The sequence below is a fragment of the Zophobas morio genome, unplaced genomic scaffold, assembly GCF_036711695.1.
Source record: "Zophobas morio isolate AGI-343-1 ecotype UQ-CSIRO unplaced genomic scaffold, CSIRO_AGI_Zmor_V1 ptg000024l, whole genome shotgun sequence".
Lineage (NCBI taxonomy): Eukaryota > Metazoa > Arthropoda > Insecta > Coleoptera > Tenebrionidae > Zophobas > Zophobas morio.
Window position 1 is genome coordinate 205059 of NW_026972129.1, and position 20840 is coordinate 225898.

The 20840-nt window shown below is 32.4% G+C and overlaps 1 protein-coding gene and 1 long non-coding RNA gene across 8 annotated transcripts in view; one reads left to right on the forward strand and one right to left on the reverse strand.

Annotated features, from left to right (window-relative positions):
• Dscam2 (Down syndrome cell adhesion molecule 2) overlaps positions 1 to 20840 on the reverse strand; it is a 956598-nt gene that overhangs the window by 26709 nt on the left and 909049 nt on the right. The window lies entirely within an intron of this gene.
• Positions 3293 to 4788, forward strand: LOC135135142 (uncharacterized). Its single transcript, XR_010281446.1, has 4 exons — positions 3293 to 3563; positions 3614 to 3752; positions 3807 to 4243; positions 4294 to 4788. It is a non-coding gene; the product is annotated as an uncharacterized LOC135135142 (long non-coding RNA).

Below are 20840 nucleotides of genomic sequence, written 5' to 3' on the forward strand. Positions count from 1 at the left end.
ATTCAAGCACACCCCCAAGTGTAAGGATTCAGATTTTTTCCATAAAACGAAACATTTTCTATGAGGTTAAGACAAAATTACAACTTTGAATGGTAGAAGTATCTGTAGACGCATTCATAAAAATATTTTTTATTCAAAGTTAAAGTGACAATTAAAATTTTTTAAATACTTGCTACTTAGCCAAATATAAAGGACGACAGGTCCAAAGTTGCTATAAATGAGCTAATTATTTTGATGTGTTTGTTTCCATATTAGCGTGGGTATAAAGTTGGGTTAGGTAGTTCTGCAATCAACCAATTATTTATTTTTATTTATACTATTTTGGTGATACCAGTTTCAGGGTTCATTTCCTTCCTCAGGCACCTCGTCAGTAAACTTATAACACTTTAAAAAGTCAATATTTGGTTAGATTTTTAGACTAATTAGTGTTAATATTATCTGGAATTTGATCTGCCGTTTTTTGAGCCTAAAATACTTGATTGTTACCATTATTCTTGCTATACCACACGAAAATAGTATAAATAAAAATAAATAATTGGCTGAGTGTTGAACTATCTAACCTAAAATTATTTTCATCTTTTGTACACTTCGGCCTCACAGAATCGTAGAAAACAACTTTCAAACTTACAACCCAAGCTAAAATGAACTTAATAGCAGTTATTTTAATAACAGATAAGAGAAATAAACCTAAAAGAAAAAGTCATAATTCTGTTATTAACTGTGAGGTAACTATTAAAAAAATCTAAAGAATGTGATGCCAAAAGTTACTTTAAATCAAACAATGGCTTTCATCCATAGAAACTTTTGGCCTCATAATTTCGGACTCATGTGCTAACATATCTTAAAGTACTAGGTACATGATTAAATCTAAAATCGGAAACCCAAAATTTGGTCAAATCGAGGCAGTAAAATTCATGTGAGGCAATATTCGGTGCTATATATTCAGACACACCCCCAAGTGTAAAGATTCAAATTTTTTCCATAAGACGAAACATTTTTTTTTTTTTCTATGAGGTTAAGACAAATATTGGTGGATTGCGAAATAAATCTAAGAAATAAATTCATAATGATGTTGTTAAGTGTAAAATACCTATGAAAAAAGATCTAAAGACTGTGATGCCAAAAGTTACTTTAAGTCAAATAATAGTTTTCATCCATAGCAACATTTAGCCTCATAATTGCATGTTAGGTAACTTTCGGACTCGTGCGCTTCGTATATGTGAAAACACGTAATTAACCCATCATTCCGGGCACAATTTTGTTTTTGGAACGAAGTACCAGATTAATAAATTTAAAATTGGAAACCCGAAATTTCAACACAAGCCAGTGAAATTCATGAGGTGTATTATTTCACGATATGGATTCGTAAAATTTAAGGCACAATCTTAACATTCAAATTGTAATTGATAGACTCCCCCTTTATCTAGTTAAGTAATTTTATCTTTGTTGTTCAGTAACTGATTTCTGGTTGAATTAATTTTTCTAGATAAAATATTAACATTTTTATTCACTCTATTTAGTATGTTTTTAATTTTGTATGATATTGTTCCAATAAAATCCAGAGAATAATATCTACCTATGTCTTCCTTAGTATCATGGTCCGTTTTGAACAACGAGCAACATTGTTTTTTTTTTTAATTTTGTATCTTATTTTGTCAATTAGATTGTTGATTAATTTTACTTTAAAGTCATAATTTATTGCAATTTGTTTTATGGACTGAAGTTCTTTATTATAGTTTTCATGGTTTAGATTAGAATTGAACAATATTTCAATTAAAGATCCAAAAGTTGATATTTTATGAATCCATAGGTGGTTGGAAGAATTGCAAATAATGTTGTCTGTATATGTTTTATTGGCCCAATATCTTACAAAATTAAAAACATTCTTGGAGAAATATTAAACACGAGAGGCCAAAAGTTGCTATAAACGAAGTCATTCTTTTCATCTTTAGTACACTTTGACCCCATATGGATTCATACAAAAAAACTTTCAGGCTCACAGTCCAAGGAAACATTAAATTAGTACCTAACCCTTGTTTTAAGAATACCAAATCGTTTTTCAAATATCGGCGAATTGAGAAATTAATAAATCAAAAGGACAGATTTATAATTATGTTGTTTACTGTGGAGTATCTACGAAAAAAATCCAAAGACTGTGATGCCAAAAGTTAATTTAAGTCAAATAATAGTTTTTATCCATAGCAACATTTGAGTTCATAATTACTACTCCATTAAAATATTAAACTGATTTTTCAAATTTCGCTTGTTTCTTGGATAAAATAATATAAAATACGAGAGGCCAAAAATTGCTACAAATGTAATTAATGATTATAAAAGAGTTAAAGTAATTATTTTCATCTTTAGTACACTTTTGTCACAGAAATTCATACAAAACAACTTTCAGGTTCACAACTCAAGCTAAAGTTAAATTAATTGTCGTTGTTTTAAGATTATCAAATTGTGATTCAAATACCGGAAGAAAGAAAAACAAATCTAAGAAACAATTTCATGGTGATACTATTAACTGTAAAGTACCCATGAAAAAAATCTAAAGAATGCGATGTCAAAAGTTACTTTATATCAAATAATACATTTCATGCATAGTAACATTTGACCTTATAATTACATGTTTCGGAATAATGAGCTTCATATCTATCATTTCAAGTACAATTTTTGTTTTTGGAAATGAAATTCCAAGTGATTAGAAGATAAAACAGAAGCTCAAAAATGTATGGAAACGATGCATGACGTTCCAAGATATTAATTCCTAAAATTTAAAGCACACCCTCAAGCAAATATCCAGATTGGCTCCATAAGTAGAAAAATAATTTAAGAGATTAACAAAAACTTGTACTGCTAATTGTAGAAGTGCCTGTACACACAACCATAAAAGTAAATTTATTACTCCAACTTAAACTGGCATTTTAAAATTGACATGTACGCCTTTCTTGGAGAAATATAGAAAGAGAGGTTAAAAGCTGCTAAAAAATAGTAATGTTTCTTTTTTCGAAATGGCGCATTAATGTGCTTTTTCTATGTTCAAAAATCGGCACAGAAATTAAATGCGGTGTTGTCATATTAGTATTATCTACCTCCACAATTACATTTTACAAGGTTATAAATTGTTTTTCGGTTTAGCAGTAATTCTATACTCTTTGTTAACCCTTTTTATTAGTTATTATTTTTATAAATATAATTTATTAACTAAATTTGCGCGTAATCTCGCAACGTCGCAAACCTGCATGGCAACAGCGGATTTCGTGAAGTGCAGCGACATTCTATGGCAGCGAACAATGTGTATCCACCATGTATCCACATAACCTGTAATAAGTTTTTGTTCGGTGCAGAAACAACCATGGAAAAAACAAAATCAACATTTTGGGCTACATAGTCCTTGTTAAAGTCTACTCTGTTAATATAAAACAGCATAGATATAATCTAAGTACACCAAGTTCTCAAGCAAAAAATATAGGTTATGTTTCCCAGAAATCAAATATATTTACAAGAGAAAACTTACGCAAATTTTTAACAGAGGCCCGTGATTAATGTACCTAATGTAAAAGGTAATCTCAAAGAAGGTCAATCACATTGTCTATAAAACATAATGTTTTAGGTATATTTTTTATTCGAAGTTGTAGGAGTATGCGGAATGGAAGAATTTGAACAATTTTCTTGTATCTACATAACCTATAATAAGCGTTTATTATTATTACAGAACAGATTATTAGCTTACATGCCCATTTTAAATGAAAGTATGAAGCATACCTCTTGTTTTTTGGCACTTTTAATCATATTTTTGCTTGCAGAAAGATCTGCAGCAATTGCAAAATAGAGATGGATAGCAATAATAACAAGAAGTTTACATGCATTCGACCGAACTTGCAAAAATTGGCAGATAATATATCAAATTTATTACCTAAAAACTCAGCCACAGTTTATGAAAAGCGGTATGAAAATTTTTTTTTTGCGCAGAAACAACCATGCAAAATATATGGAGAACACCTCATTGGATACGAGTATTTCGCTGAAAAAGCAAATTCTGTGAAATCTTTAACACTTTGGGCTGCATAGTCGTAGTTAAAGTCAACTCTGTTAATAAAAAACAGCATAGATATATCTAAGTACACCAAGTTTTCAAGCAAAAAATATAGGTTACGTTGCCAAGAAATCAAATATATTTACAAGAGAAGACTTACCAAAATTTTTAACAGAAGCCCGTGATTAAATGTACCTGATGTTAAAGGTGATCTCAAACAAGGTCAATCACATTGTCTATAAATCATTATGTTTTAGGTTTATTTTTTATTAGAAGTTGTAGGAGCATGTGGAATGGATAAATTGAAAAATAATGATGGCATTCAAGACAAAAACGGTTCGCTAATAATTAAAATTTCAACGTCTAAAACTGGCAAAGCACGAGAATTTACAAATATGTGTAAAAATATTTATCCAATTGAAATATAGTAAAAATACCTAATTTTAAGACCGCACCATACACCAGACAAATCATTATTTATACATTACATTTGGATAGTGAATGCAGCAGCTGCTGCATTGTACAAATATACCTGCAAACACACTGTAACAAATTATGCACACACCTCTTTTGACTAAAAGATATATATTTAACTTTATCCATATGTTGTCAACTTTGTTAATAATTGCAATCTCTAACTTCATAAGAAATATGAATAATCTACTTTGGTGTTTTATAGTAGTATTAAATGTTCATAGAATATAATTGCACTTACTACGAAGTAAGCTTTCCTAGTTTTAAGTTGTGTTTTCCTTTCTCTTTGATTATCTTAATTTCTTCAGCCTCTATGTGGCTGTTTTAACTCCAAAAAATTGTTTCTGAATAAACTGATTCATACCACGTTTTCTTTCTTTTACTCGAAAACAGTTTAAACTATAACTCCAAATATTTACCTACTTTAAAACGTGTCAAGCATTCGCTTGTTGTAAATGATGCAACCATAAATACAAATTTGAGCACTGATATGACAGGTTTGAGGCTAGGATGTGGTTGTCATATTCTCCCATTACTTGTTGCCTAAATCTGGCGCGAGGCCAAAAGTTATTATTGACGTATATATATATATATTAGGGTGATTCAAAAAAAAAAATATTTTTTTTTTTCGTGTCAAAGAGGTTCAAAAGTTTCTTTTCAACGTAAAAAAATACCAGTTAAAAGTTGAGTTCTTAATATTAATATTAAGACCGTCCGCATCGCGTTTTTCTATTTCCCATAAGAATAACATGGGAAAATTTTTGTTTGCACCTTCTGATTTTTATTGCTAGCCCGTCGTGTGTCGTGAAAAAAATTCAATCACATATTTTTATAGAGAATTGAACGCTCTACAAAAAGTGTCTCCTATGATTTTGCGAGAAACCTGACTATGATTTTTTAACCCACTGATGCTGAAAATGTTCGGAAAGAGTTTTACTGGCCTTATTATAGCATAAAATTATAAACAATTACTGTTTAAAAAACTAAATTTAAAATGTGTATAAATTTTTGTGGTGATTTATTCCAATAAGACCATCAAATTTATTGTAATGCATCAAAAACGTCAAATTTGGATAAATTTAACTTTAGCCTAAAATAACTCTTCAACTATCAGGTTTCTCGCACAATCATAAGAGACACTTTTTGTAGAGCGTTCAATTCTCTATAAAAATATGTGATTGAATTTTTTTCACGACACACGACGGGCTAGCAATAAAAATCAGAAGGTGCAAACAAAAATTTTCCCATGTTATTCTTATGGGAAATAGAAAAACGCGATGCGGACGGTCTTAATATTAATATTAAGAGCTCAAATTTTAACTGGTATTTTTTTACGTTGAAAAGAAACTTTTGAACCTCTTTGCACGAAAAAAAAATTTATTTTTTTTTTTGAATCACCCTAATATATATATATATATATATATACATTCATAAAGTGGGCTTTTCCGCACATTTTTCAGTCAGTTTAGCATATTTTGTGCACTTTCGCACTGGTGCCAAACTACCATCGCACCAACTCGGCATTTCAGCACGAGATTTGGCAACATGTAAAGGATCGACAAACATGCAACAGAAAATCATTAATTGCAAGCAGAGTAATATGACAATTATTTATCGTAAGCAAAATCGGAAAATAGCGAATAATGCCAAACTTCGGCGGGCGTAAGTTTTAAACTTCCACCACTATTCCTCAGTCCATATACAATTTATATTGCAGAAATACTTTGGTTCGAGAAATGTGAAAATTTGAACCAAATACTGCGTAGTACTAAGTGTAGATTGCTCAAAATTTTCTTACGTATAACGCAAGGCCTTTTGTTGCAGAAAACCAGTTCTTTTTTGAATTTATAATTTTGCGGAAAAAGATGCGAAACTGCCTGTTGAATTCGTAGGTAACGTACGCTTGTAACACCCAGATTGGCACACACGTACACACCCGTCACCATAAGCAAAATACGAAAATATTGACACTTAATAACACATTTACCTCCATAACCCCCTGTGTGCTAAAGATGGCAATTTCCGTTTGAATCGGGCTGTTGATAGATGAAAAATTCTTAGCATGTCCAGATACAATCTATACTGCAAAAATTGTTTCTTTCAGAAAAAAAAGAGTAAATGCTGCAGTGTAATGTGCCCAGAATAATATTACGCTTAACACAAGAACTTTTATTGTTGGAAACCACTTTTTACTTCCCGAGCGTAAGCAAAGGAAGTATTGTAATTGAGTCCGTCGGCCGACTCTCTACTTTTACGTTTTCTCGATCTTTCATGACCCCTAGAAGACGAAGAAATAGGTCTCCCATTTCCGTCTGTCTGTCTGTCTGTCCGTCTGTCCGTCTGTCCGTCCGTCTGTCCGTCTGTCCGTCTGTCCGTCTGTCCGTCTGCCGTCCCGGATTTTTATTAGACAGATAATCTCCGAAAGTACTCGACCGATTGTTGTGAAATTTTGTCCTTATATTAAGAATATCATGTAGATGGTAAAACGCTAACCAAAATTTGTCTAATCATCCCCACCACTAATGCGATGACGTCACTTCAAAATTGTACATAGTAAATGGGTTTTCAATTGTATAAAATAACATAGTCCTACACATGTAGTTTACAACTCTGAATCGACTTTTCACCCGAAACGTCCATATTTTTGGAAAAAAAATCAAAATTATAAAACAACATTTTGAAATTTAATTTTTAATCTGCTAACCAGAATGCTTTCAAATGTTGCAGATGTTTTAAGGCTATAAAGAGCATCATAAGTCTTTAGTCAAAAAATATTTGCTTATCCCCTCCAAAAACTTGATGACGTCAGCTCAAAAGTTTGTGGAATAAATCATATCTAAAATGTACAAAATATGATGAGTCTGTACTTGTGATCTATCACCCCATTCATATTTTTTGGATTTGCATATACAGGGTGACTCAAAAAAATTAATGAATGCGTACATTTATTTTACTGATTTACTCAGAAACTACAAAACCGAATGCTTTGAAATCTTGCAGATGTTTTAAGGTTATAAAGAGCATAATAAATGTTTAGTCAAAATATATTTGCTTATCCCCTCCAAAAAATTGATAACGTCAGCTCGAAAGTTTGCCGAATAAATCCTATCTAAACTGTAAAAATATGATGAGTCTGTACTTGTAATTTATCACTCCATTCATATTTTTTGGATTTGCGTATACAGGGTGACTCAAAAAAATTAATGAATGCGTAAATATATTTTATTGATTTAATCAGGAACTACAAAACCGAATGCTCTGAAATCTTGCAGATGTTTTAAGGTCATAAAGAGCATAATAAATGTTTAGTCAAAATATATTTGCTTATCCCCTCCAAAAACTTGATGACGTCAGCTCGAAAGTTTGCCAAATAAATCATATCTAAAATGTACAAAATATGATCAGTCTGTACTTGTGATCTATCACTCCATTCATATTTTTTGGATTTGCATATACAGGGTGATTCAAAAAAATTAATGAAAGCGTAAATTTATTTTACTGATTTACTCAGGAACTACAAAACCGAATGCTTTGAAATCTTGAAGATGTTTTAAGGTTATAAAGAGCATAATAAATGTTTAGTCAAAATACATTTGCTTATCCCCTCCAAAAAATTGATGACGTCAGCTCAAAAGTTTGCCGAATAAATCCTATCTAAACTGTACAAAATATGATGAGTCTGTACTTGTAATTTATCACTCCATTCATATTTTTTGGATTTGCATATACAGGGTGATTCAAAAAAATTAATGAATGCGTAAATTTATTTTTTTGATTTAATCATGAACTGCAAAACCGAATGCTTTGAAATCTTGCAGATGTTTTAAGGTTATAAAAAGCATAATAAATGTTTAGTCAAAATACATTTGCTTATCCCCTCCAAAAAATTGATGACGTCAGCTCGAAAGTTTGCCGAATAAATCCTATCTAAACTGTACAAAATATGATGAGTCTGTACTTGTAATTTATCACTCCATTGATTTTTTTTTGGATTTGCATATACAGGGTGACCCAAAAAAATTAATGAATGCGTAAATTTATTTTATTGATTTATTCAGGAACTACAAAACCGAATTCTTTGAAATCCACTGCGAAAAGAAACATAATAGGCATGCAGTCGTCACGTTTCCGACAGCGAGGGAAGTACTGTCTAAACTCTTTAGACCAATTTTTTTGGATTGTAATGGAATGAGTAAGTTTGAATTCGTTAGTCAGCAAATGCTTGTCCATTGCAAGGAACAAGGTAAATAAATGGATAATAAATATGTAGTGGTGTTATTAACCAACCACCGTCGTGACTATTAGAGAGGACATCACAGGATTTACAATGTTGTGGAAAAATTAAAATCATTCGAAATTGCGTGTTAAATGCGTACCGTATGCAGGTAACAAGCATTTTGGCACACATATATATACCTGTCAGTGTCAACAAAATTCGAAAATTATGACGATTTATGATGTTGTTACTTCCCTAATATACCATTGATAAGGCTAATGCCAACGTAAGTAGTAACAAGGGACTGGAACTATTAGTAAAATTACTATTTCTAAAAAAAATTAATTATGTAGAAGACGGCTATTCGGAATATTCGGCGATTGTAATGTAAACAAAAACCTATTTCTTCGTGTTCTAGGGGCCACTAAAAATCGACAAAAGGTAAAAATAGACAGTCGGCGGAAGGACTCGATTACAATACCTCCTTCAGTTACATTAGAGGAGTAAAAAAAGTGGTTTTCAACAATAAAAGTTTTGGTGTTAGCGTACGAACACGTTACACTTAGTATTAGGCAGTATTTGCTTCACTTTATCAACAACATGGAATGTCTGCAGTATAGATTGCATCTGAGCAAGATAAGTGGTTTTTAATATCTCAACAGACCAATTCAAGCGGTAATTCAAATTTTTAACAAACAATTCTAGTACTGGGAACCAAAGGCATAATTATTACACAACATTACATACGTCAGTGATGTGTGTAATGTTGTGTCTTGTGAATCATTACTATTTGCTGACGACTTAAAATTATTTTCTGAAGTCAACTGTACGGGTGATTGTGAACGTCTTCAAAAGGATTTGCTTTCTGTAACGAACTGGAGTGAAATAAATCATCTGAGCCTAAATACGCTAAAATGTTACACAATGACTTATTCACGAAAACTAACCAATATAACTTTCAATTATAACATAAGAGGTGAAAATTTAACAGGAGCCAACACCCATCGCGATCTGGGTGTCCTTTTCGACAGCAAATTGTATTTTATAGAACATATCAATGACTGCGTGACAAAAGCTTATCGATCATTTGATTTCATATACCGTAATTGCAAGGCAACGTCGCGTACGCTGTGATATACACACAACAGCTGATTGCTCTCTATAAATTCTATAAAATATCACTAATATCAGCTCAAAATGAGTAAAAAGTGTATAAAGTGTAATGATCTGTGCCCTGATGGAATAAGTTGTGATTTTTGTGGTTCATTTATGCATTCTGATTGCGTGGGTTTATCCAGAGCAGAAGCGCAATGTCTACGACAAAAACAACGTAAAATCTCTTTCTATTGTGAAGATTGTGATATAGTAAAATTGGTAAAATCACTTAAAGACCAAATTCAACGTTTATCGGATGAAATTGCTAACATCAAAAAAGAAGTATCACCTGTGTCATCGATTGATAAAACGCTGTCTGAGGACGACATTATCAACGAGATTATGGAGCGACAACAAAAAGCGGTAAATATAATTGTGTACAATTTACCGGAATCCGGCAAAGAGACAAGTACCGAACGTGCAAATGATGATGTTGATAAATGTATTGATATCATTAAGAAAAAAACTCCAAATGTTGCAATCGTTAAATGCAGTCGTTTGGGAAAACCTAACAAGGATCGCCCTCGCCTCATTAAATTGCAACTGCCTTCAGCCGATCAAGTTCTACAAGTCCTAAAATCTTACAAAGTGGAAAATAACATATACCTGAATCGAGATCTTACAATAAAACAAAGGAATTACACATATAATATCCGTAAGGAATTCAGAAGTCGTAAGGCTAAAGGTGAAAATGATATTGTCCTTAAATATTCAAATGGAATGCCTAAAATTGTCCAAAAAAACCTTTCCCAACCCAGCAGCCAATAAAAACTATAAATATGTCAATTACTGTCCAAAATGTTAGAGGTCTCAATACAAAAGTTAAAACTTTCTATTTAAATGCATTATCCTCTGAAAGTGACGTTATAATCTTATCTGAAACATGGCTACGTGAAGATGTTGCATCTGAAGAACATTTTCGTCACTTTTATGATGTACATCGTTGTAATGGAGGTTATAGGGGCCGTGGTGTACTTATCGCCGTTAAATCTACTTTTACTTCAAGGGTTTTGAATCTGCGTTCTCCGGTAGAATCTGTTGATATTGTTGGTGTTAAATTAGAATACAACAATAATTTTATCAATGTCATTGCTATTTACATTCCTCCTGCTAAATCATCGGATGTTTATGAGGCGGTATTTGAATATCTGGAACAAAGGATTGATCTTTCCAACAGAACCGTTATTGCTGGTGACTTTAATATTCCAGAATATAATCGCATGTTAAATATTTCATCCAGTCAAGGATCTTTGAATTTACTAAACACCTTTATGATTTTCAATGAGCTTATACAGATAAATAATATTCCGAACAAAAATGGTAGATTTTTAGATTTAATTTTATGTTCCAAAGACATAGTTTTTACTGTCACACGTCAGAATTTTCCCCTCGTTGAAGAGGATACTCATCATCCATCTATTCTTGTTGATTTATGTGTAGCTGTGTCTGAACATAATGTACCATTCATATCTGATAGATCAAAGTATTACTATAATTTTAGAAAAGGGGAACTCATAACCTTGTACACTATGATCGCTTTCAAGTCGTGGGACGATCTTTTCAAAATTTCGAATGTGGATGAAGCTTGTGAATTTCTTTATACTGAATTAATGATGTGCATTAACTCATGTATTCCCCTTACATCTGTGAAGAATCGTTTATATCCGAAATGGTACTCTCGTCGACTGATTAAGATGATTGAGGAAAAAAATCGTTATAGAAAGTTACACAAAAAGACTAAACTTCAGTACTATTCTGATAAGGCTAATCAAATTCGTAGAGACATTAAGACTTTAATTAAACATGAATACGAGAAATTTATTAGTGACGCTCAAAACCAACTTCATAATGTTCCTAACAAGTTCTGGTCATTCATTAGCTCCAAAAAGAATGTATCTACAATACCTGGAAAAATGTCCTTCAGAGGTGTGGAACTAGGGACTCCAGATAATATTGTTGAAGGATTTGCAGACATGTTTAGTAGTATATATATGTCCAACATCAATGATGGTGCGAGTGGTTTTTGTGATGTGTTACCTACTGTCTGTGATAACCATGGCTGTGCTATTTCCAATACGCTTACATGTGATACATCTGTCTGTGATACACCAAATGTTCTACATAAATTCCGTGTGTCTATAGATGATATTAAAAAGGCAGCAAAGAAGTTAAAAGCGAATTTTACATCAGGACCAGATACCTGCGTTTCTAGTCAAAGACTGTATTAACTATTTATGTATACCTCTGTGTTATCTATATATGTAATTTAATCGTAGAAACTAGCACATTTCCGAAACCCTGGAAAATAGCCAAAGTTATTCCCACTTTTAAATCCGGTAGTAAAGCAGATATCGTTAATTATCGTCCTATTTGTATTATCAATAATTTTGCCAAAATCTTCGATAGTATTTTAGCTAGTATTTTGTACAGTCACTCTGTCACGCAAATGGTTAGCTGCCAACATGGTTTTATGCATGGAAAATCTACCTGTTCAAACCTGAGTGAATACATTCAGTTAGTATCTACTGCTTTAGATGAGCGCTATCAAGTGGACGTTATCTATACTGATCTTTCAAAGGCCTTTGATGTTGTTAATCATGAAATATTAATCGCTAAGCTTTCTGAATTTGGTCTGTGTAACGGTCTGTTAGGTCTTTTTAAATCATTATTGTATGGTAGGACCCAATATGTAGAGTATAGTGGCCACAAATCTAGGTTGTTTACTACAAATAGCGGAGTCACTCAAGGCTCTAATCTTGGTCCAGTCTTATTCAACATTTTCATGAATGACGTAACGAAGAACCTTTCTTGTCAAGTTTTTCTCTATGCTGATGATTTGAAAATTCTGAAAATAGTCAAAAATTATAACGATTGTCTGATTCTGCAAGAAGACGTTAATAAATTCCAGCTGTGGTGTAAAATTAATAAGCTAATAATTAATAAGGATAAATGTAGCGTGATAACCTTTTGTCGTAAAGCACATGCAATTGTTTTTGATTATTCTCTAAGTAATACTCCTTTGAAAAAGTGTAAAGAAATCAGGGACCTTGGTATAATACTGGACAATACGTTGTCATTCATTCCCCATATTAATAAGATTCGCAAAGATGCCTATTCCGTGTTAGGTTTTATAAAGAGGAATACCTTCGGTTTTAAAAGCATTGATTGTTTGAGGACGTTATTTAGGGCACTTATTCTAAGTAAGCTTAATTATTGTTGCGTTGTTTGGAATCCTTTCTACGATAAACATATTAAGTCCCTCGAAAACGTACAGCGTAAGTTCTGTAAATTTCTCTATTATGTATCGCACCAATCTTATCCTGTTCAAGGTTATCCGCATCAAGAACTTTTAAATGAGTTTGGCTTATGTCCTTTGCAAGTTACACGTAATTACTTTTGTGTTATCTATTTGTATAAAATTGTAAATGGTATTACATATTCCCCTCTATTGTTAGAACAATTAAATTTTACTGTTCCTCAAGTTTCCAACAGAGACTTATTAACTTTTTCGTACAAAACACAACATTTGCACTCGCCTGTATATAATATGTGTATTTCTTACAATGAAATATGTAAAGTTGATAAAAAAATAGATGTTTTTTATCTTAGACTTAGCGAGTTTAAAAAACTTTGTAAAACTCATTTTGATATTTTATAATCATTGTTGTACATTTGTTATTATTTGTAAACTGCTTTTTGTAATTTGTATTTTATTTTTAATTTAATTAGTAAGTAGGTAGTCATTTGTGTACGTACAGATACTGTATCTTTTCACTTTGGTACCCTATAATTGGACTTTAGTCTGCTGGTTAATAATATTAATAAACTTAATAATACAGCCTGACTGCGAAATAAGTGCAAAAAAAAATGGGGAATAGCTCACGATACGAGTATGTCACTGTATAAATTTCACGGTCCTAAGTGGTAGCAGTGTCGAGAAAAAATTATTTGAAATTACATGTAAATTGTTACACACGCCTCTGGTAGTGTTTCTTGACCTACATCATTACTAAGTACAATGAATGGCACACAGCGACGAAGTTTAAGAACCAAAAAACTAGTGCAAAAAGACGATAAGAACAGTCGTGTATCAGTTACTTGCCGTAGCTGGGTGTGTTCGGTTGTGTTTAACAATGGTGAATTTTACAAATTCAGAGCGTGCCGACATGGTAATGCTGGATGGGGTGGCGGATGGGAACTCAAGCTTGGCCCGCGAATTGTGGATCGAACGCTTTCCAAATCGCGCGATTCCATGTGCGCGAACATTTACGTCAGTGGTACAGCATCTCCGAGATCATGGTACCTTCAACCTCAAACTCACGATCGTGGTCATGATGGGACAGAAAGAAGAAATTGGATTTTCGCAGCTTGTAGTGCATCCTACATAAAAGTACACTGTCACAACCATACCATGTTGACAAAGTGCACGGTTTGGAGTCCACTGATTGTCCACGTTGTGTAACTCACTTTTTGTCCGATGGAACTCCACTGCGAAATAAATGCAAATATTTTAACCACGCCATCCCCCACCCTAGTAGAGCCGAAATATAGAAAAAATAACTAGTTTTTTGGTTCTTAAACTTCGTCGCTGTGTGCCATTCATTGTAATAATTAGAGAGCGGATTTTATGAAATTTGCATATCCTTTATTTTTTGCATATAAGTCTTGATATTTAGTATGTGAACGAATCATGCTAATTAAAAATGAATACAGCTATAAAAAATTGCATATTTGCATATATATGCCTTCTGCTGCATATTTCACGTAACGGGTGCATATTTTGAATATTTATCAATTTTTGTGCTAATTTAAAAAAAATGTCATTCTTTTGGCATTTAACTAGAAAGACAAAATTTCAGCAATCATTGCAAATATTCTCCTGAGCTTCAAATAACTAGGAAATATTTGGGCTATATGGTAGTTTGGAGAAACCACTGGGTGTTAAGCCATCCTTCCAGGTAAATTCAGGCCCTAATTACTTTTGGAAATACGGTTCATTTCCAATATTTTTGTTCGTTACTTAAGTGTATTAATGGTGTGTTTTATAGTGGTCGAAGGCATGTTATCCTACTATTTTTCATCGTAAGTTTGCATTCAAAGCATTTAAAGTAATACAGGTGTATCAATATGTCGAAGATAACTTAAATTAATTTATGTATTAAACCCTTTCCTGAACCTATTCTTCAAGAAGGAGCTGTGTTTTGTCGCGCCTGCTCTATTTTTACATCTGGACGTAGTATGCAGTTTTTCTATTTACAACTACATACTTTAAAATCACGGGAAAACTTTGTGTTAGAATATTCAAAAAAAATTTAAAAATAAATTGTTACCAAAATAGTAATTAAATAGTCGATTACTTCTATTTTTTAATTTGTTCTGTTTATATTTATTTTTTAGTATAAGAATATTACCTTTAAAAATGTGATTTATGTTTATGTGTTAGTGAGATGTAATCAAACACCTTGCAATGTGATTTATGTATTTTTTGTAATAAAACGTAAGCTCGGGAAACCTGTTTTTGCAATTTGTAAATAAATTTAGTTTGGTTATTACACTTTTTTTTTAATTTTTTGAGCATATGCAACTGCATATCTGTGCATATATTACGAAAGTTAGTGCATATTTGCATAAATTTGGTGCATATCATATGATCATATTTGCCAAAATTTTGCTGCATATTTTCCGCTCTCTAGTAATAATGATGTAGGTCAAGAAACACTACCAGCGGCGTGTGTAACAATTTATATGTAATTTCAAATATTTTTTTTTCGACACTGCTACCACTTAGGACCGTGAATTTTATACAGTGACATACTTGTATCGTGAGCTATTCCCCATTTTTTTTTGCACATATTTCGCAGTCAGGCTGTATATTTAATAGAATCCCATTTTTAGTACCCAGAATAAATTCTTGAAACAGCCTTACATTTTATTGTCCTAAATATAGAACCATTGCATTACTAAAAGCGCCAGTTAGTTTAATGTGATTTAACCTGACTAGATTTCATTGTGACATTAATTACGATTCTTTAAAACACTTAATTGACATTATCATACACATTTTAGAAACATAAGTTTATTATTTTTTATTATGTTTATTTATTATTATTATTGTATTTATTATTAATTTAGAATAGGAGCACGTCACCGTATTTCTTTTTTTTTTTTTTTAATTAATCTTTCTGTTATATTATTTTCCTGTAATTGGGTGGTTGTCTAACCCGTTGGAAATAAATGCATTATTATTATTATTATTATTAAGACCCAAAACTGACCCGGAAATGACCGGTATTCAGGCAAGACTTCTATCATTACGGGTACTAAGACCAAGTAATGATATGCATTGATTAGATTAACAAAACAACTTTCGAGATTCTAGAATTACAGCATACAAATTAGTCTGCTATTATTCTCTAATCTCACCCCATCCCCAAAAGTCTAGCGTAACTACCGATCATTTATCCGCGCATCACTTGGAAAGTGACCTACACTACTCTGACCTACTGGTGCTAAACTAATCTGACTGACATGATCAGACTGTTCGAGAAACTTACGAACAATATGACATGTTCCTAATAAAACAGCTTTTTGAATGTTGACAATTATTGAATCATTCAAATGCAAAGACTTTAAATTCTCAACTAAGCTATTTGAGACTACACCTACATTAGAGATAACTAAGGGTAGAATTGAAATTTTTTTAAGATTCAACATGGATTTCATTTCTATCGATAATTGTAGACATTTTGAAATCCTGGTGTGGTATGTTTAAATAATGTTGTTTGTGCTAGGAATAGCAATGTCAATGAGAATGGCTTCGTTCGTGTGTTTTTTGATAAGTATGATGTCTGGTCTGTTGGCTGTAATGTTTAAGTCTGTAAGCATTGTGCGATCCCAGTATAATTTGTATTTGTTATTTTCAAGGAACGGAAATGGAATGTAAGTGTAATAGGGTGTCGTATCTTCGATTGAGTTTATACGTGTTGCTAATTCTTTATGAATGATTTTGGCTGCGTTGTCGTGTCTAGCTTTGTAGTCAGTTTGTGTTAGGATGCTGCAGGAGGAGATTATGTGTTGGATCGTTTCAGGTTTTGCTTTGCAGAGACGTCATTTCTTATATTCGGATCTTTGATGATGTATTTTCTGTAATTCTTGGTATTGATTACTTGGTCTTCAATAGCAAACACAAATCCTTCTGTTTCGGCATACAAACTTGATTTTTTTAACCAAATCAATGACATCTCCTTGTTAACATGAGTTTCTTCTAAATCTTTGTAGGATTGTCCATGTAGTTGTTTTTGTTTTAGCCCACTTATTATTTTGTCTATTGTGTGGGGGGTGTGGATTTCTTCGGTGTTCGACAGATTTCACTTCTTTCTGCTCGTTTCAAGAAATACTTCTTCAGATCTGAGATTTGTCTCTGATATAAGTTTTCTAGGTTCTGGAAACCCCTTCCTTCATTCTGTCTTGGTAATGAGAATCTTTCAATGGACGATTTTGGATGATGGCTTCTATACTGTGTGAAGATTTTCCTTGTTGCGATGTTTAAATTTTCAAGATCAGTTTTGGACCATTTAATGTCTCCAAAAGAATATGTTAGCAGTGGAACGCAGAATGTATTTACTGCTTTCATTAAATTTTTTCCATTTAACTGTGTCTTCGATATTAATTTTAGTCTTGCTAGTTATTGATCTTTCAACTGTGTTTTCGTTTTGGTATGATTGATGTGGGAGGATTGACGGAAACCCAATGTATGTATGTATGTATCATTTCGTTCTTGGCCTTCGATTATTTCGTTATTCTGGGTTATATGTGGTACTTGGTGTTGGACGCCTTTTCTGATTGCTTGGGTCTTACATTTCTCAATACCAAAACACATACCAATATCACCGGAAAACTGTTCAGTCAGATTTAATAGGTTTGTTAACTGATTTTGTGTACTTCCATATATTTTTATGGCATCCATATACAGCAAGTGACTTATTCTGTTTTCTCTTTGTTTGTTAATTCTTATATTGAACCCATAATTGCAGCTGTTCAGGATATCGGAGAGGGATTTATTCCTAAGCAGAACCATAACGGGCTAAGAGAATCGCCTTGAAAAATTCCTCTTCGGATCATTATTGGATCTGACTGAATTGTTTGTTCATTTAAGGTTATTTGGAGGGTGGTCTTCCAAAATTCCATGGAACATTTGAGAAAAGTGCAGATTTTAGTATCAATTTTGTATAATTCCAGAATTTTGCATAGCCAGGAATGAGGGACAGAATCGTAAGCTTTCTTATAATCAATAAAAGCAGTATATATGTTTCGGGTTTCTTTTCTAGCTTGTTCACAGATGATGGAATCTATGATTAATTGCTCTTTGCAACCAAAGGATCGTTTAATACATCCTTTCTGTTCTTCATTAATGATGTCAGAGTTAAAACAGTGTTGATAGATTTTTTGTGTAATGCATGAGGTTAAAATTTTATAGATTGTCGGTAAACATGTGATAGGTCTGTATTTTGATGGATTTTTTGTGTCGTTATCTCTAGGTTTTAGGTATGTTACACCATGACATAAGAGGGTGGGAAAGGAGGATGGGTCAAGAAGGAATTGATTTAAGTGATGTAGTAAATGAATATGTACACAATTTAATTTTTTTATCCAAAAATTATGGATTTTGTCTGGGGTGCGATTTTGTTTCTCGAACGAAAAAAACTCGATAGCGATAAAATCTCGTTTGCTGATTGGTTGAGAGGCTGAGTTGGTGAGACATTTTTGGCACATTTCTCGATTCTGTCACGAAATCAAGTCTTCATGGAGTGATATTTTCTCGATAACTCTGAGTGAAGTGATAAATTTTGAAGACATAACCTCGAAATTTATTTCAAAATAGAAGTTCAAAGTCGTAATTCTGAGTTATAAGTTCTTAAAATTAAGGTAATTGTAAACTTTTGAGTATTTAATAAGCTTATATGCAAAGAATAAATGCAAAGTTTGCATTTAAAAGCTACGCAGTGACACAAGTGATAATTTATCACTTCGAGCGAGAAACAAAATACCTCCCCGGTGCGATTTTGTTTCTCGATCGAAGCGATAAAATAAATGTCATTACGTAGGTTTTAAATGCAAAAGTTTGCATTTATTCTTTGCATATAAGCTTATCAATTGCTCAAAAGTTTACAATTACCCTAATTTTAAGAACTTATAACTCAGAATTACGATTTTGAACTTCTATTTTGACATAAATTTCGAGGTTATGTCTCCAAAATTTATCACTTTACTCAGAGCTATCGATAAAAGATCGCTGCATGAAGACTTGATTTCGTGACAGAATCGAGAAATGTGACAGAAATGTAGCATCCAATCAGCAAACGAGATTTTATCGCTAACGGGTTTTTTTCGATCGAGAAACAAAATCGCACCCCTGGTCCTGGTGATTTCCAGTTGTGTGTCTTATTGATGGTATTTATTAATTCGGCAAGTGTTATCTGATGATCATTCATTGGTGTAACTGTGGATAGTTTATGGGATATATGAGGAATCCACTTGGCAGACTGGTTAAATTCAAATTCTTGAGACCAAAGTTTCGACCAAAATGTTGTTACATCCTGTGAACCTGGAAGTTCACCGGATAATTGAGTTTTGTTTGAATTAGTGAAATGTTGATAGTTTTTCGTTGTTTAAAAATTTAGTGTTATGAATTTTTCTGAGATGTGATTGTTTGTATCTTTTAAGTCTTTTGCCATATAAGGAAAGCTTTTGTAATAGGGTATCTTTAATTTGGGATAGTGTTGTATTGTACTCATCGTAATCAGTTTGATGAAAATTATTGTTGGTCAGTATCGAGTGCATACATGTCATGAAATGTGGTGTTTTAACTCATCTAAGGTACTGTGTTATTTGACCAAGTTGTTTTCTAATGTTATTAATTTTATAATTTAACCGTGTTTCCCAGTGAGGGGTGGAGGGTATATGATTGGTGTTTGTATTTATTATGTTATCTTTACATGTGTTAATTTGAATATAAGTTAAAGCTGCACAGTAGATAATTGTATGAAGTTTTTCAAAAGAGATCGAGTTTGTGAGATATTTTGGTAAAATGAAGGAGTTCATTATTTCTACAATTTCCAGAAACTTTTTAGAATAACACTGGAGGGGAAGTGAATGTCTATCATTTGGTTTTAATTTAGAACATGTTTCGAAAGTTAATTTAAATTGGTCTTCAATTTCATTTTGGAACTTAATGTGAAATTTAAAATTGTTATTTACAGTTTTGATTAATGTGTCTTCGGTTTTGTAGATTATCTGGGATGTTAATTTGGTTTTGGATTGTTTTTGATAATTGTTAAGTGATTTGTCAGTTAATGCCTGGGATCTGTTTGATAGTGTGTTGGTAATTTGTGTAATGGTTGTGATCTTATTTTGAGGTGTTTTGTTTAATAAATCTTTAGTAAATGTGTCAGTCGGTGTCTGTGGTGTATTTGATAGACTACTGTTACTATTTTGTGGTATAATTGGGATCTTATTTTGAGATGTTGTTTTTGACAAACTGGTGACAGATGTGTCAGTCAGTAATGTATTTGGTGGTTTGTTGTTAATATCTTCAGGAAGTGGATTAATGGTTTTGGAAAGTTCATTTTTTAATTGTTCTAGAGTAAATTGAGGTATGTAGTTATTTTTAACTATAGCTCTACGTTGATCTGCTAAATTTTGAATGGTAACTGGAAAATTTGGGTACTCAAGGTTGAAGGCTTCGTGTAGAGCTGTACGATAATTACTTACATGAGTTTCATTGTTTGTAATTTTATAATATAAGCGCATAATATGTAAATTCATGTCTAGAGACCACTTTTTACGCTTTTTTGGTTCTTCTCGTCTTCTAATGATCTGAAGCTGATTTGTCTGAGAAACATTAGAGACTAATAAGCTGTTAATTGTCCTTGTGGTAGTATTTCCCGAGGTGATGCCACT